The sequence below is a fragment of the Ipomoea nil genome, unplaced genomic scaffold (assembly GCF_001879475.1).
Source record: "Ipomoea nil cultivar Tokyo-kokei standard unplaced genomic scaffold, Asagao_1.1 scaffold0642, whole genome shotgun sequence".
Classification (NCBI taxonomy): domain Eukaryota; kingdom Viridiplantae; phylum Streptophyta; class Magnoliopsida; order Solanales; family Convolvulaceae; genus Ipomoea; species Ipomoea nil.
The window spans coordinates 1,890,001-1,908,858 of record NW_017617070.1 but is presented as its reverse complement, the minus strand read 5'-3'; the positions used below and the strand labels follow the sequence as shown (position 1 = coordinate 1,908,858).

The 18,858-nt window shown below is 40.9% G+C and overlaps 2 long non-coding RNA genes across 2 annotated transcripts; one reads left to right on the top strand and one right to left on the bottom strand.

Annotated features, from left to right (window-relative positions):
* Positions 1 to 1,238: 1,238 nt before the first annotated feature.
* On the bottom strand, positions 1,239 to 11,109 carry LOC109174606. The gene is made up of 3 exons (XR_002053124.1): positions 11,099 to 11,109; positions 2,203 to 2,205; positions 1,239 to 1,325 (listed from the first exon to the last, which is right to left on the bottom strand). It is a non-coding gene; the product is annotated as an uncharacterized LOC109174606 (long non-coding RNA).
* Positions 2,739 to 18,824, top strand: LOC109174605. The gene is made up of 3 exons (XR_002053123.1): positions 2,739 to 2,878; positions 5,867 to 5,870; positions 18,813 to 18,824. It is a non-coding gene; the product is annotated as an uncharacterized LOC109174605 (long non-coding RNA).
* The last annotated feature ends 34 nt before the right edge of the window (positions 18,825 to 18,858 follow it).

Genomic DNA, 18,858 nt, shown 5'->3' with positions numbered 1-18,858 from the left:
AAAAAATTAAATGATGTTAGGATCGATACGGTTCACAACACCTAATTATAATAGCAACTTGGGCGGGAAATATTGAGAATATTTCTAGTGTAAGATTTAGAATAAATCATACACACAATAAGGCAATATTGAAGAGGGATTTTTGTATTGGGAAAAAGAAAATAATATAATAGGAGTTACAATATAACTCTCTATTTCTCTCTACTTGCAATTTCTATGCTAAACTGTCTAAAGAGATACAAGATGGGATGATCAGAATGACAAAAATGAACTCCGTATTTATAGTGGGAGATTAGGGGTCATTTTGTAGATAGCCAAAAGTCTAGGGACTAAGTTGCAAATTCCTTTGTCAACATTTGCTGCTAGCTAACTGCATTGCTGACAATTCTTTAATACCTTAGCCTAAAACCTTAACCCCCAAACCTTAGCCTCTTTCCACTTTTGACTTTATTCATTACAAATCTCCTACTTAAAGTCATAATGTGGATCTTCATTCCTTTTGCCAATTCTCTGCTGTTTGCATACTTGTTAGGCCAATTGAGGATCTACACCATATGAACTTATCGTTGGTAATCGTCTTTGTCAACATATCTGCCAGGTTATCTTTAGTATGGATTTTTCGTATATGCACACTTCCTTCTTCCACCTTTTCACGAACAAAGTGATATTGAACTCATATGTGTTTCGTTTTGGAATGAAATGCTGGATTCTTTGTTAAGTACAAAGCGCTCTGATTGTCATAAAATAGAGTCATTTTCTCTACTTTGTGCCCGAGCTCCTCCAATAGCATTTGCAACCATATTGCCACTTTACTAGCTTGAGTAGCAGCTATATATTCTGCTTCTGTCGTTGAAGTTACCACAACTGACTATAATTTTGATCCTCCATAACACAATGCAATATCTGAGGTACCCTTGATATATCTAAGGATCCTCTTAACAACATTCCAATGCTCTCTACCAGGATTTACCATGTATCGAGTTATCGACTGGCCGCTCATACTGCTTGTGCAATGTCCGGTCTGGTGCAAATCATAGCAAACATTAAATTGCCCACTCTGATGCATACGGTACTCGAGACATCTCCATCCTCTCTATTTCGTTGCTAGGACTCATACTTGATGATAACTTGAAATTAATAGAAAGAGGGGTAGAAATTGGCTTACAATCTTACATGTTGAAACACCGCAATATTTTCTTCAAGTAATTCTGCTGAGAAAGCCAAATCTTCCTACTATTTCTGTCTCGGTGAATTTGCATCCCTAGAATCTTGTTTGCTTGTCCCAAGTCTTTCATTTCTAATTCCCTAGCTAATTGAGCCTTCATCTCCGTGATACGATCATTGTTGGGACCTACTACCAACATGTCGTCAACATACAATAGCAAAATGATAAACTGATTATCATCAAATCTCTTGTGATATGCACAAGGATCTGAATTAAATCTATTGTATCCAAATCTCAAAATGAATGAATCAAATCTCTTATACCAACATCTCGGCGCCTGTTTGAGACCGTATAGAGGTTTGTTCAACATGCAAACCAAGTTCTCTTTTCCATCTTCTTCAAATCCTTCTAGTTGGAGCATGTAAATTTCTAATTCAAGTTCTCCATGTAGAAATGCAGTTTTCACATCCAACTGCTCAAGATACAAGTCAAACACAGCACACATCGCCAAGACTGCTCTAATTGTTGTAAGTCGTACAACCGGAGAAAATATCTCGTTGAAATCAACTCCTTCTTTCTGAGCAAATCCTTTCACAACTAATCCAGCACGATACCGTTCCACTTGATTATTGTTATCTCGTTTGATCTTATAGACCCATTTGTTTCCAATAGCTTTCCTTCCTTGTGGTAACTGGACAAGTTCCCATGTTTTATTCTTATGGAGAGCTTCAATTTCTTCTTGCATTGCTGTCATCCACAGAGATGCATCTGGACCTTTCATAGCTTCATTGTAAGTTAATGGCTCACCATCTTCTGTTAGTTGACAGTATGCAACATTTCCCTCCATAGAATAATCTGAGTGCCAAGCTGGTTATCTCCTCTCCCGAGTTGATCGTCGAACTTCGGAAGTTGAAGACCCAGCTTGATTTTGTTCATCATGCTCTATTGTTGCTTCAAAGGAATCTGGAATTTCTTCTTCCTTCCTTCCTTCAATTTGTATGTAGTTGTCTCTGGTTTATCCTTCCCAGTATTTTCACTTCCTTGTACCTTATCTTCTACAAATACAACATCCCTACTGATGATAACCTTGTGGGCAGTGGGACCCCACAAGCGATACCCCTTCACTCCATCAGCATACCCCAAGAAAACACATTTTCTTGATTTAGAATCAAGTTTTGATGTTTCTTGAGTGTTGTATATCACATATGCCAGACTCCCAAATGTATGCAAGTGAGAATAACTAGATGGCTTACCACTCCACATTTCCATTGGCGTTTTCAGATCAATTGCAGTTGATGGTGACCGATTGATCACATAACAGGCGGTTTTGACTGCTTCAGCCCAAAATGAATTTGCCAATTTTGCAGTTCTCAACATTGCCCTTGTTTTTTCCAATAAGGTTCTGTTCATCCGCTCTGCCACTCCATTTTGTTGTGGAGTATATGCCACCGTGAACTGTCATTTGATACCTTCTTGTAGCCAAAATTTATCAAACTCATCACTAGTATATTCTCCTCCATTATCCGACCTTAAACACTTGATCCTTTTCTCAAATTCAAGTTCCACACGCGCTTTGAAGATTTTGAAAACTTCAAATACATCCGCCTTCCGCTTGATTGGATACACCCAACATCTCCTGGAGTAGTCGTCTATGAAGGATACAAAATACTTTGCACCTCCTAGGGATATAACTGGTGCTTGCCAAACATCGGAGTGGATTAGCTCCAAGATAGCTCTGCTTCTTGCTTTGGAGCCCTCGAACTTCAATCTATGTTGCTTGCTTGTAACACAATGTTCACAAAAAGGTAATGAAACCTTCTTTAGCCCCGGAAGAAGATGTTGATCAGCAAGAATCTTTTGACCTCGTTCCGACATGTGGCCAAGTTTTTGATGCCACATCATTGTTGATTCCTCTATAAGATTGTCGGATGCAACATCTGCTTCTCCTTGTAGTTGTGTTTTTCCTTTAAGCATGTATAGATTGGCCGCTATCTTTTCAACTTTAATCACAACAAGCGCGCCCTTGGTTACTTTGATGATCCCATTTTGAATGTGAATCTTACATTCACGGTTATCTAATTGTCATAAAGACAATAGATTTTTCTTTAGGCCTTTCACGTGTTGTACCTCTTGGATAGTGCGAACCGTACCATCAAACATTTTTAGTTTGATTGTACCAATGCCAGCAATCTCTAAGGCATGATCATCTCCCATGAACACTGATCCTCCAGAGACAGGTTCATATTCATGAAACCATTCTCTTTGTGAGGTCATATGCCATGTTGCTCCTGAGTCCATGAGCCAGACATCTGCTAGACTTTTCTTGCCTTCAAAAATTGTTGTTGCTTCACCAAATAAAACTTCGCCTCCATCCGATGTACTCACAACACATCCCTGAGCATTTGATGTCTCGGGATTTTTGCCTTTGGCCCCATCCTTCTTGAGCTGCCAACAATCATTCTTATAGTGTCCCTTTTTGCCACAGTGAAAGCACTTGACATTCTTCTTACCCCTTGACTTTGATATACCTCAGTTGTGACTCCCACTGGAGCGAGACTCTATTGATCTTCCTCTTGTTACAGTCAACGCCTGAGTTTGTTGTGAGGTTTCAACTTTATCTTCTTTGTTTTTGCGTCGACTTTCTTTTTGAAGAACTGCACCTGCAATGTCATCGAAGACAAGTACCTCCTTCTTGTTGACTAGATTGATAATGAGTTGATCGTATGAATCTGGTAGACTTTGGAGTAAAATTTCAGCACGTTCATTCACGTCTATTTTATAACTCAACGCCGAGAGTTGTGAAAATAAAGTGTTGAGAATGTTGATGTGCTCAGTTACCGTGGATGTCTCCATCATCCTGAGAATGTATAGCTTCCTCTTCAAGAAGATCTTGTTGTGTAGTGATTTGGCCTCATACAAATTTACGAGAGTATCTCATATCTCTTTTGCCGTACTTTTCTCTTCCACACTTGACAGGACTTCATCAGCAAGTGCTAAGTGAAGATCGGCAATAGCGTCACTATCCATTTCTTTCCACTTAGCATCGTCAGTGAAGTCGGCTGGTCTTTCTTCAATTGCTGCTAAGCAGTTATTTTTCCTGGAGTTAAATCCACTTTTGGTCCTACATTTATTGTGCATTGGACACATTTTGTCCGCTTTTATTAATTTTGCCACATATTACCCAGACTTTATAAAAGTTGGACACTTTTAGTCCGTTGTTACATTTACCGTTAAATAGCCGTGAAGTAGGAGGGCATTTATGTCCTTTCATGTCCATTTCCTTTTATATTTATTTGGATGGGGAAAGAAGAATGGGTTATTTCTTTTTTACCCGAGAAGAAGCTTTGGTCTTCAGGATGGATGTTTGTAATCTCTGCATTGACTGTTCTTCATGGTTTTTCAGATTTTCTGCCCATCTGAGCCGAATGGGTTGTTTTCTTTAGCCTGGAAAAGCATTGGAATCTTGAGGCTGCCGTACACCATTGTTGATAATTTTGTTGTCTGCGTAGAAATTTGTTGAGGAGAACAAAAATGGCGACTACCCAGGTCCAATCGGCGGGGGAACGATTCAGATTCCGATGAAAACGGTCTTGTGATTGACATTACAGACCTTTGAACCCCAATATTTGGACAAAACGCGTAGGAATGATGAGAGGAATACGAGTATTGAGGATTCTGGTAATTGGGATAAAGTCGGAGAAATTGTGTTTTCTAGGGAGGGGAAAAACGCAGGTGAGAATAAATCGGAGAACTCTCCGTCCAGGTCGGATGCCTCGGCGGTGAGGTTCCTAATTTCGGCGGCGTCTCCTCCCTCGTGCGGCGGTGGAGAGACTTCGGAGTGGTTGCAAAAATCGTCAATTCCGTTGTCGCCGCCGCCAACAACAACAACAACATCTCGTCTATCAACATCTCTAGAAGCAATTCCACCGCCTCTACACTGTGTGGTGATTCTTCAATCGATGGAAGGCGCGTGCAACCATCCTCCAGCGACGGGGAATCCGACAGGACGACGCCTCCTTTGCACGACAAAGACTCCGATGCCTCGGAGAGAGAGAGAGAGAGGCTGAAGGTCGTCGATATCATAAAAAAACTTACCTGCAACATCAACGAAGAAAATCACAGTGATCACGGAGGCATTGAATCCCCATTGCCGCGAGTTAGAACTCCGTCCGATCACTCCCCGCTGCCGTGAAATTGCTTCGCTTCATCAGAGGCCGCAAGGCATTTGTTGATTTGCTTATGTAGATGGAGCGCGAGAGGGTTAGGAAGATTGAAGCACTTATGGAACGCAAAACTGTCTCAAAGTTCTAGCACAAAGGGCGCATGGACATGAAAGGACATAAACGCCCTCATACTTCACGGTTGTTTAACGCCAAATGTAACGGTGGACTAAAAGTGTCTAACTTTTATAAAGTCTGGGCAAAATGTGGCAAAATTAATAAAAAACAGACAAAATGTGTCCAATGTGCAATAAATGTAGGACCAAAAGTGGATTTAACTCTTTTTCCTGAGAACTGCTTTCATTCTCATTTTCCACATTGAGAAATTGTTCCCCTTGAACTTTTCAATCTCATACTTTGCCGCCATTGTAAGTGGTGTTCTTGATTCAAATCCTGAACAATATATCTAAATAGTATCGTATAATAGAACACTCCCGGCCCTGTGAATCGTGCACCAGGAAAATATTTCTGGAGAAGAGAGGTGAGTCACAAATGGACTGCTTAAATATCAAGTCTTAACCAGAGCTTTTCCTAGACATGTACAATCACTTTACCAGAATGAGTTCTAACATAAACGATACAATAAAGATATATCTATGAACCAACCTGGGGCTCTGATACTACTTGTTAGGATCGATACGGTTCACAACACCTAATTACAATAGCAACTTGGGTGGGAAATATTGAGAATATTTCTAGTGTAAGATTTAGAATAAATCATACACACAATAAGACAATATTGAAGAGGGATTTTTGTATTGGCAAAAAGAAAATAATACAATAAGAGTTACAATATAACTCTCTATTTCTCTCTACTAGCAATTTCTATGCTAAACTATCTAAAGAGATACAAGATGGGATGAGATGGGATGATCAGAATGACAAAATGAACTCCGTATTTATAGTAGGAGATTGTGGGTCATTTTGTAGATAACCAAAAGTCTAGGGACTAAGTTGCAAATTCCTTTGTCAACATTTGCTGCTAGTTAATTGCATTCCTGACAATTCTTTAATACCTTAGCCTAAAACCTTAGCCCCCCAAACTTTAGCCTAAAACCTTAACCCCCAAACCTTAGTCTCTTTCCACTTTTGACTTTATTCATTACAAATGAGAGCTTGTATGTAAGAGCATTGTGCTACAAGCATGATGCATTGATAACATTATTGTAATGCACAGTAATTTAATATATTTGCAAATCTTCAATGTATGCTTTCAAAGTAGAGATGGCAACGGGGCGGGACGGGGGCGGGGAGTATACTTCCCGTCCCCATCCCTAGAAGGAAATTGAAAATAGTTTACATCCCCGTTCTCGCAGGAAATTTGGTGAGGACGGATATTCTCCGTCCCGATCAAGATCAATTATTAGTCAAAATCTTAAATTAGTGTAATTTTTAATTTTAAAAATTTAAAACTTAAGTCTTAATTTAAAAAATTAATAATATATATATATATATATATATATATATATATATATATATATATATATATGTATATTATTTATTTTAATTATAATAATTATTCGTGAACGAGGCAAGGCGGAGAGGGGTATCCCCGTCCTCGACGAAAAATTACATACATTCTCCGTCCCTGCTCCATGTTTCTCAAAAATTTCTTCCATCTCTATTTTTGTTGGGACGGGGATCATGATTCCCGTCGAAGACGAGGCAAATTGTCATCCCAATTTCAAAGGGAATTAGAAGTTGGATGGCTAGGCTATGGTGCATTTTTGGCTCTGCAGTAGTGTCGCGAACCAAGATTTTTGTTTTATTCTTGTGTTGAGGGTGCGCCTAACTGAGGAAATTCTAGATGGATAATTCTAACATTGCATAATGGATTAACGGTTTGAGAAAGATTTTTGGCTATAAATTTTGGATTATTCCTATTTCTTAGGCAAATTATTGTGTGGATCATAGTAAAAAGTATAATTTTTTTTTTAACAAAAACGAGAAATATTTCATTAATAATTCAGAAATCCAGAGATACACGTAGGCGGGATAACAGCCCACTCACCCGAGACAGCCGAAGAACCAGTTGCCCGTGCTAACTCATGAGCCACTCAATTCGCTGATCTCATGATATGGTGGACACAGACGTCCCCAATATCATTTGCAATATATAAACATTGCTTTACAATTAAACCTATGTACGAATAATCAGACAAGCACGAATTAAAAGCATTACAAAAATTTAAATAGTCAGTCTCAATAATGACATTATTATATTGCGATCCTTTTAGCCAAGACAGGGCCTCCTTCACTGCAATCGCCTCCGCCGTGAACGGGTCACGCACGCCCTCAACATGACCCCCCTTTGCTGCCACGAAACTGCCGGTATGGTCCCGGAGGACAACGCCATATCCTATTCCACCTGAGAAGACCGCGGCGTCGACGTTGCACTTCAGTTTACCACCCGGTGGTGGACTCCATCCAGCAGCTACACTGTTATTTCCATCCCGTCCAGATCTACGAAAACATTCCTGCTAAGTTGAGCGCAATTTATGTACCTGATCACGCATCATAGTCAAGGCTGGCGAAGTGTTACGCCAAACAACCGCATTCCTCGTTGCCCAAACCACCTCCATAATGGCTGCCATCGTTATGATTGCTCCCATGTCTGAGCCCTCTAGGACTGAGTTCATGTCCACTGGTAACGATCACCCCGAATGAAATCACGTTGCCCCCAAAGGTCCGATGCGTACCAACAGTCGCCAAATAAGTGTTCTACCGTCTCGGTCACGAAGCCGCACAATGGGCAACCCCCACCTAGCCACACGTTTTGTTTTCAGGTTCTCGCGAACTGGAAGCACCCCCCGGGCACATCGCCATAGTAAGTTTTTCACCTTTGGTGGTATTGGCAGTGACCAAAGTTTTGTCAAAGTCTGGAAGCCCTCAATCGCATCAGTTTGCCATTGGTTGCCCATGATCAAACGGTAGCCATGTCGTACCGTATATCTTCCTCGTAAGTCTCCAATCCAACGCCAGGAATCATTAAGTTGGCAGTTTACAGGTGTTGCTAGAATTCTTTGAACATCTTCCTCCACAAAAATGTCTTGAACAATGTCTCTATCCCAATTCCCCTCGGCATCCAACAGGCCGCTCACAGGGGCATCCCGTAGCTCATCGACACAAGACGTGTATAGACGAGGATTAGAGTTATCCGATAGCCAGCTCTAATCCCAAATTCTAGTATCCGCCCCATTCCCGATGCGACGAGCTACCCCCATCTTCAGAATTTCCTGGCCTGCCATAATGCTTCGCCATAAGAAACTAGGATTGTTTCCTACACGTGCTTCTAAAAAATCAGTACCTGGAAAATATTTCGCTTTAAGAAGCCGACTAACCAAGGATTCAGGATGGATTAGAAGACGCCACCCTTGCTTTGCAAGCAAGGCTATATTGAATTCATGCAATTTTTTAAACCCCAAGCCACCCTTCGCTTTTGGAGCACATAATCTGGACCAACTCAACCAATGAATCCCTCTATTCCTTGTGCCCCCACCTCCCCACCAATATCGGTTAAGACATTTCTCAATGGAATTACATGTCCGCCTTGGCAACAGGAAAGTGGACATAGTAAAAATAGGTAAGGATTGAGCTATGCTTTTGATAAGAACCTCTTTACCTGCCCGGGATAGGAGTTTATGTTGCCGCATTCCAATGCGCCCACGTAACTTATCCTCAATATATTTAAACGTGGATGTTTTGTTTCGACCCAGCACCGAAGGGAGCCCCAAATACTTGCCCAAATCGTCCACAATCTGAACTCCAATACAGCCCGAGATGTGTTCACGCATAGCCGGTGCAGTATTGAGGCTAAAAACAGCATTTGATTTGTCTAGATTGATCAATTGACCCGATGCCGCACTGTACAGGTCCAGGCACTCTTTGATTTTTAGAGCTTCATTTTGTACTGCCCTGAAAAAAAGTAAACTGTCATCAGCAAAAAAGAGGTGGGTGACTGCCGGGGCCCCCGGGCCTCCCTAACCCCATGAATGTCACCCCGCGCTTCCGCCTGTTGTAACAGAATAGATAAGCCCTCGGCACAGAGAATAAAAAGGTACGGGGATAACGGGTCTCCCTGTCTTATCCCCCTCGTAGGACACACTGTACCAATGCCCTCACCGTTAACCTGAATTGTGTAGTTAACGGTCGAGACACAAAGCATCAGAAGTTGTACCCACTCATGCCCATAGCCCAATGCACCCAACATCCCCTCCAAAAAACCCCACTCCATCCTGTCGTAGGCCTTTGCCATGTCTAGTTTTAAGGCCGTCCATCCCAAATTCCCACACGTCTTTCTCCTTAGATAATGACCAATTTCCCCTACTATGATAATGTTGTCCGTTAAGAGCCTCTCCGGGACAAAGGCACTTTGGGATTGTGAAACAACTAACTCCAAAGTCCCTTTGAGCCGATTAGCCAACATCTTGGCCAGCACTTTGTAAATTACATTACAAAGGGCTATCGGACGCAAATCAGACACCTTCTCAGGAAATCTTTTCTTGGGAAGTAATACAATATTCGATGTATTGAAACCCGGTGGAAAAGCCCTGTTCGCTACACAATTTAAAATAAACACCGACATGTCATGTCCTAAAACCGGCCAAAAGTGTTGGTAAAAGGCCGGTGACATGCCATCAGGGCCCGGTGCCTTGTTCGGAGCCATAGAAAATAGAGCCGTTTTCACCTCTGCCATCGTGAACGGTTGCAACAGGGAGATGTTCATCTCATTAGTTACCCGTTTTTGGACACGATGAAAAATATCCAAACTAGTATTACTGGAGCAAAAGATGCATTCAAAATACCTCAGGATTTCGCTGTGCATGGCGGACCCTTCTTTCCAGTACTCATCCCGGCCTTTGATGCGTTGGAGATAGTTGTTCTTGCGACGAATTGTGGCTGCCTTGTGGAAATATTTGGTATTCGCATCGCCATGTTTCAGCCACAGTTGTTTTGAACGTTGCCGCCAAAAAAGCTCTTCCTGCTTTAAAAGAATATCCAACTCCCCCCGAACCGCTAAATACTCATTCACGGCCTGCACATCACGGTTCTCTTTTAATTTTTCGATTTTGCGCCGTAACAGTCTTATCCGGTTGCCGAAGAACCTGAAATGTTTCCCACCCCATCTCCATAAATGCTGTCCGTCAAGACCAATTCGGTCTTGAAATGCTAATCCCACAGATTGACGCCATGCCTCCTCTACCACTTTTGCACAACCTTCATCAAGAAACCAGGCAGCTTCGAATTTAAAGCTGTGCATGGCTGTGCGTACCTGTCTAGATTCCACGTCAACAAAAATAGCATTGTGGTCCGATGATAACGCATGCAGATTCTGAACCACTACATCTTCATAAATCTCAATCCACTCCACCGTTGCTACCGCCCTGTCTAACCTTTCCTCTACCCACTCTGCAGTGCCGTGTCCACGTTCCCACGTGAACCTACCTCCCACCATCCCTAAATCGTAGAGTCGACAGTCACCTAAAACATCGTTGAAACCCTCAATGAGAGACTCTGGATGCGTATGAATGCCTATCTTCTCCGATAAGCCTGCGATGTCGTTAAAATCTCCCACGACAAGCCATGAGAGCGTATATTGATCATTGAGATACCGCCGCAGAAGGTCCCATGTGTCCTGCCGATGTATTCTATCCGGATGTCCATAGAATCTAGTTATCCTCCATCTCGGCTTTCCCGGGATGTCGATCATTACATCAATGTGATTCACAGAATAGTTTAATAAAGAAACCGTATCAGCATCTCGCCAGAGCATCGCTAAACCACCGCTTAGACCCACACGATCCACAAAAAGTATATTTTTAATATACTAAAAGTGTATTATTCGTATACTAGATATACATTATATAAAATAATACACATTCAGTACTCAAATAATTTACTTTACCTGAATACATTAAACAGTTTTAATATACTAAAATTAGATTATTTGTATACTTAATTGTTAGCCATATTATTATTATTATTATTATTATTATTATTATTATTATTATTATTGTTGTTGTTGTTGTTGTTGTTGTTGTTATTAATTATCTTTGACTAGCTTTGTAGTAGGTTTATTTTATATGGCTTTCCTGTTAGATAGGATTATCTTACGTTAGTTGTTATTGTTTTCATATTGTAACTCCTATCCTTTTGGGATTAAAAGATCAGAATAGTTATCTATCTGGTATTAGATAGACCAAGTATACTCTCTCTCCTCTCCTCCCCGCAAACTATCTGATCACCTTCCCTAGAATATCCGGCCGCCACCATGTCCACCAACTCGTCAGAGCGCACTATTACTGCCGACGATGGTGCACCTCCGGTCGCCTCCCAAAACTCTTTATCGAGTACCCATCACTTTGTCTCGATAAAGCTCACCTACCATAACTTTTTGTTCTGGCGAACCCAGTTAGTGCCGTTTCTCCGGGCCAAGAGCTCCTCGGCTACGTCAACGAGGATACACCGTGTCCGCCATCCACGATCGATGCTGCTCCGGGCTCTGGCAATTTCGGTTCCATCGCAACCACTATCGTCCCAACGCCGAATCCGACGTATAGAGCTTGGATCAAGCAGGACCAATCTCTTCTGTCTCTGCTTATTTCTTCATTGTTCGATGAAGTAATGCACTTGGCGGTCGGCAAGACTACATCTAGGGAAGTCTGGGAGTCTATCGGAGCGGCGCTTGGCAGCTCCACTCGGGCACGATGCCTCAGCCTGCTCGACCAATTCCACTCACTCCTGCAGGGGAACGCGAGTGCGGCGGAATACCCGGCGCCGTGGTGATGGACGCCGCGGTGGCTTCAACTACCCGGCGCCGTGGCTGGAATGGACAGAATCGCGGCCGTGGTGGTCGCGGCGAAGCGCCGCGTTGTCAAATTTGTCGGGCGTAAGGACATACTGCACTGTACTGCTACAAGAGATATGCTCCGCAACCGCCGGCTCATGCCAACCTTGTGGTCTCCGGAGAGGATGCGGCGGCGACAGCTTCAACTACCGGGTGGTCGGCCCATGCCACGCCGGATCCATCCATGCTGACGCAATCGGACGATTATAACGGGGGGATGTCCTCCGTGTTGGTAATGGCGCAGGTTTGATAATTTTGCGCGTTGGTTATGCATCTGTACCTTCCGAGTCCAAACCATTACATTTATCTAATGTGCTTTATGTCCCAAAACTGTCTGTTCCTTTACTATCTGTTCACTGGTTTACAAATGAAAATAACGTGTTTTTTTTTTTTAATTTCACAAGAACTATTTTATTTTGAAGGATTCAATAACCAGGGCAGTGCTGCTTAAGGGTCCTACGTCGGGCGGCTTATACCGGCTCCTGGTCTCTCAGTCTCATTTTGCTTACCTAACTTCTCGTGCATCTCCTGCAGTTTGGCACCGTAGGTTGGGCCACCCGCATGCGCACGTCCAAAATCACGTTTTAAAGTCATGTCCAGTTGCACCAAATAAAGCCAAGTCATTGGGATCATGCACATCTTGTCACCTCGGGAAAGCATCTAGATTTCCATTAGATAGAGTTTCATATTCTAGTGAAAATGTATTAGATTTGCTATATACCGACATCTGGGGCCCAGCTCCTGTAATCTCGGCTAGTGGGTTTAGAATGTTTAGATACTTTTTACTATTTGTAGACGATTATTCGCGGTTCTGTTGGTTTTATCCCTTACGGGTAAAATATGATATATATAAAACTTTCGAGTCGTTTCGAGTCATGGTAGAATGCCAATTCTCCCGTTTTATCAAATCAATTCAATCTGATTTAGGCGGGGAATATCGCAAGCTGCATCACATTTTCACCCAGCCTGGCATTATTCACCGCCAGTCCTGTGCGTATACGCAGGAACAAAATGGCAAAGTCGAACGTAAAAACAGACATATTGTCGAAACAGGGTTAACCTTGTTGGCCAAAGGTTCAGTTCCACAACAATATTGGGATTATGCCTTCAAAACAGCCACTTGCCTAATAAACTACTTACCCACATCAGCCTTGAAATTTGACACCCCATATACGCGTCTACATAAAACCCCACCTCCATACACGTTTCTTCGAGTTTTTGGGTGTTAGTGTTACCCTTATCTCAGGCCCTACAATCGGCACAAGATAGAGTACCGCTCGGCACCCTGTGTCTTCTTAGGGTATCTGCCGTCATTTAGGGGCTACAGATGCATGGACCTAACGAGTGGAAAGATCTATATCTGCCGCCATGTGCGTTTTAATGAATCCGTTTTCCCGTTTTCAGGCTTAACTTTACAGGCCAGAACACCTACGGCTCCACATCCGGTGCCATGGGCCACTGGACCAATAATATCACAACTCTCGGATGCTGTTCAATCCACAGTACAGCCGGATCACTCTGGTCCTATGGGTCTACCCAGTCCCACGCCGTTGGATCAGGATCCTCCTCCCATGGCCATTGAAGGCCCCACTGAACCACGACGAGTCAGGACTCGGGTTCAGCAGCCTTAGTCACAGGAACGTGGGCATGTTATGCTACTTAGGCACATGACTCGGGGCACAGGCGAACAGTTTCATGCCCTAAATGCAACTACTGATCCGACCTGCTACTCACAGGCTGTTGGGCATCCACAGTGGCGTGATTCTATGGATCAGGAGTTCAATGCCCTATTACATAACAACACGTGGAGTCTGGTTCCAGCTAAGCCGCATATGAATGTTGTTGGGTGCAAGTGGGTGTTCTGAACCAAACGCGCTGCAGATGGCTCGGTAGAACGGTACAAAGCCCGACTGGTTGCCAAAGGGTTCAATCAAGTGGCTGGCGAAGACTTTTTCGACACTTTCAGCCCTGTGGTCAAACCGACTACATTCTGACTTTTGTTCTCTCTAGCTGTGACGAATGGCTGGACTCTACGACAGCTAGATGTCCACAACGCTTTTCTCAACGGCCACCTGGCTGAAACAGTTTATATGAAGCAACCGCCTGGGTATGAAGACCCTGTCCACCCGGATCATGTGTGTCATCTTCAATGGTCGTTATACGGTCTTAAACAAGCCCCCCGGACTTGGTTCAAAAGATTACATGATTTTCTGCTGTCTGCAAGTTTTATGGCGTCCAAAACCGATGTTTCTCTCTTCTATCACTCTACTGGTGTATCTCGGGTGTACTTGCTTGTTTACGTTGACGACATCATTATGATGGGGAATGACCCCGCTCTTATTACTACTCTGTTCGACTGTCTATCCACAACTTTTAAGATACGCGACCTTGGCACTCCCAGTTTCTTCCTCGGCATTGAGACTCTCAAGACTGATACTGGGATTATACTTTCTTAGCGTCGCTATATGAAGGACATTCTGAGCCGCGCAGGCATGACTGATTGCAAACCTGTTTCCCTGATTGCATGACTGGCCACTCCAGCTATCGTCAATCAACCTGTTTCCCCGTCTGATCAACCTTTTGACAACCCGACTCAGTATAGGCGCATTGTCGGAGCGCTGCAGTACTTAACCATTACATGGCCGGATCTAGCCTATGCGTTCAATTGCTTGTGTCAGTTCATGCACTCTCCGATAGTTGATCATTAGGCTCTACTCAAGCGTGTGATACGTTACATCAAAGGCACACTGGACTACGGCTTACGACTCTCCGTCTCCACCTCCTCCACTGTTCATGCTTTCTCGGACTCGGATTGGGACGGCGGCCCACAGGACAGGAAGAGCACGAGTGGTTATGCTGTTTTCATTGGCACCAACCTAATTTCATGGCTATCCAGAAAGCAACGTACAGTCGCACGCTCGTCAACTGAAGCCGAATACAAAGCCCTCGAACATGTCTCGACCGAGGTCACATGGGTTGTTTCCCTCCCCCGTGAGCTAGGTCTTCACTCTGGCGAACCGTCTACTCTCTGGTGTGACAATCTGGGCGCCACCTACCTGTGTGCTAATCCCGTTTTTCACGCCCGGACCAAGCATGTCGAGATTGATTTTCACTTCGTCCGGGATAAGGTTGCCTCTGGTGACCTGGTGGTCAACTTTGTGTCTACGAAGGATCAGTTGGCTAACATCTTCACCAAACCACTACCAGGGCCGTGGTTCGCTCTGCTACGTGACAAGCTCAATGTGGTTGCACACCACCCTTGTGCTTGAGGGGTGTGTTAGCCATATTATTATTATTGTTATTAATTATCTTTGACTAGCTTTGTAGTATGTTTATTTTATATGGTTTTCCTGTTAGATAAGATTATCTTACGTTAGTTGTTATTGCTTTCATATTGTAACTCCTATCCTTTTGGGATTAAATGATCAGAATAGTTATCTCATCTGAATGATCATTATTTGATAATATGGTCCACACAATAATTATTGTATTTCATAAGCAATCTCTTAACACAAAACACCAAATTTTACACTAAGGGGGCGTTTGGTTCACGAAATCTTAGATTACCCCAGGAAATAGGATTACCTCTAGGAAGGTAATGTGAGATTATCGGAATGTAAGATTACCTTATATGTTTGGTTTGGATTGTGGAATATAATATTACCGTGTTTGGTTAAGGGTTATATTTTAGGTTATATGAATCTCCTCATATATATATATATATATATATATATATATATATATATATATATATATATATATATATATATATATATATATATATATGTGTGTGTGTGTGTGTGTGTGTGTGTGTGTGTGTGTGTGTGTGTGTGTGTGTGTGTGTGTGTGTGTGTGTGTGTGTGTGTGTGTGTATTTATTTTATTTATTTATTTATATGTATGAATGTATATCAATGTTCAAATATTAAAAAACTGAATATATAAATATACACATGTATATTTTATAGTATAAATATATTATTATTATTATTATTATTATTATTATTATTATTATTATTATTATTATTATTAGGGAAAAAGGTCAAATAGGCCCTCGAACTTTAACTTAAAAGTCAATTAGGCCCCTAAACTTTTTAAAGGTACAATTACACCCATCAACAATTCATTTAGGTGCAATGAAGCCCAAAAACAAGTTAATGACCTGCTATCACAGGTCATTAGGGTTCAGGCCACCTTCTCACGAAATTTCCGGCAAAAAAAAAAAAAAGTAACCGGCGAAATTTCCGGCAAAAAAGTGACTGGCGGCGACCGTTCGTCGGTCACTTTTTTTTTTTTACCAGATTTGCCAGAAGATGGCCTGAACCCTAATGACCTGTGATAGCAGGTCATTAACTTGTTTTTGGGCTTCATTGCACCTAAATGAATTGTTGATGAGTGTAATTGCACCTTTAAAAAGTTTAGGGGTCTAATTGACTTTTAAGCTAAAGTTCGAGGGCCAATTTGACCCTTTTCCCTAAGGATAGGGAGTAGTTAACAAGATCAAAGTTGGAATAATTCAAGGTAATCTAAAATTACCTTAAAAAAATGGGGGTAATCACATTTACTTGAAACATTACCGCCACATCAGCTTTCAGGTAATATAACATTACCAAGTAATCTCATAACTTGAACCAAACAAGGTAATATAACATTACCAGACTTGGATTACCTAGGTAATCAAAGATGACTTGAACCAAACGCTCCCTAAAAGAAATATTATACTTTCTCAACCTACTGAAACACAAAAAATCAGTAACGCCTCCACTGAGACTCGAACTCACAACCTTCAAAATGGAAGTCCAACCCAAATACCATTAAACCATATAGTCTTGGTTTGATCTCGTTTTAAATGATCTTTAAATCTTTAAAAAATTTATTATCAATAAGGAAACAATTGGCAAAAAGTTATTAAAAAGTTCTACACCGAAATGGTGTAAATGGATAATGTTACACCATATTTGAGTGCAAGAATATAAAGTACACATGAGAAATAATATTAAGTAGTGCACCTAATGTTATATTTAGTTGCACTGAATGTGAAAGTTAATTACTTGCACTCTATAGTGTTAAAGGTTGCGCTTTATAATGATTTTATTTACACCAGTAACTAGTTACTTGTTAAAAAAAAATGGTTAAAAAACATTAAATCTTAGACATTAGATCTTGCCTAATGGACAACCCGAATTAGACCTCAAGTTCTCACTTTTCATATGAACTGGACTTTAATTTCTCTCTCTCACACTATATATATATATATATATATATATATATATATATATAATAATGACACATGTGCACAATGATAAAGGTCCTATTTGGTAAAATAATTAGTTAGTTTATAGGCCAATTTTAATTTATTTTACCATTAATAGTTGTTTGATTTGATTTAAAAATCAATAAAAAAGAATGCACAATAAACACATTTGACAAGATATATCAGGCCTTTTTAATTTTTTCTGTGCATTTTTGTTATTCATAGTACTGTTAACTGCTTCGTAATACACATTTGACATTCTTGCACTTTTAGTTAATGTGTGGTACGATTTTTATTTATAGTGCACTTTAATATTTTAATCATGCAATTTTATACTTTTGAAATGTGCACTTCTAACTTTCTCACTTTGCACATTTGTAACTTATATTTTGCACTTTTATCTTCTTCTTCTTTTTTTTTTTTTAGTGCACTTTTTGTTTTTTGTTTTGAAAGGATTTTTTAGTGCACTTAAATCAAAAGACATAACAAAAACATCCAAAAATATTTCTCGAACTTTGTCTCGCTAACAATTTTATACATAGACTATCGCTTCAATAGTAATCTTATATCTAATGTCGTAAATGCACCGTGAATAAAATAAAAAATAAAAAATCCTAAGACATATTGTTTACTACTACATTTGGCACACAAATTTGTTTCGTTAAGCAATTTTAGAAAATGTTCAAATTTGTTCACTAAAAGAAAAATGTACATTGACAACAATTTTTAATTGTGGTCTTTTAGAAAAAAAATTATTGTTAATAAATCCATTGTGTTTGGTTACCGATAAGGCGATAAGTGCTCAAATGCACCTTATTTCAAATAGCTATTTGATATCAATTTGACCTATTTCCTGTTTAGCTTGATAGAATATGGCGCTTAGTCCTTCATTAACATTTGATTTTCAATAATTTCTAAGAAAGAATGATAAAACAAGACACTCTGCGACGTCCAATTGAGGTAGTTGAAGTGTCAATGGAAAGTCAAGGAAAACCTATACAATTTTTGTGTAGCTTTCAGAGATTCGAGCAGATCAAGGCCGAAAAATCATGAAGAATCTAACACAATATAAGGATACCATTTTGCAATATGCTGATAGTGTTTTAGTCATATCTTCTTCATATGAAGTCCATTTAAGGTGATTCAAGTATTCATGGAAAGCTAATATAATATACTACAAATTTCATGTTCAAAGTTTTCTAAGATTCGAAACAAAATAAGGACAAAAAGGATGAAAAACTCTACACACCAAGTAACATGCCATGTTGCTGCCTAAGCATACGAAAAGTGACACTGCCATGTCAACATATAGAAAGGTGTATTTAAGACCAATTTTAGATCTTTATGAGGACTTTCCAACCTTAAACTTCGCG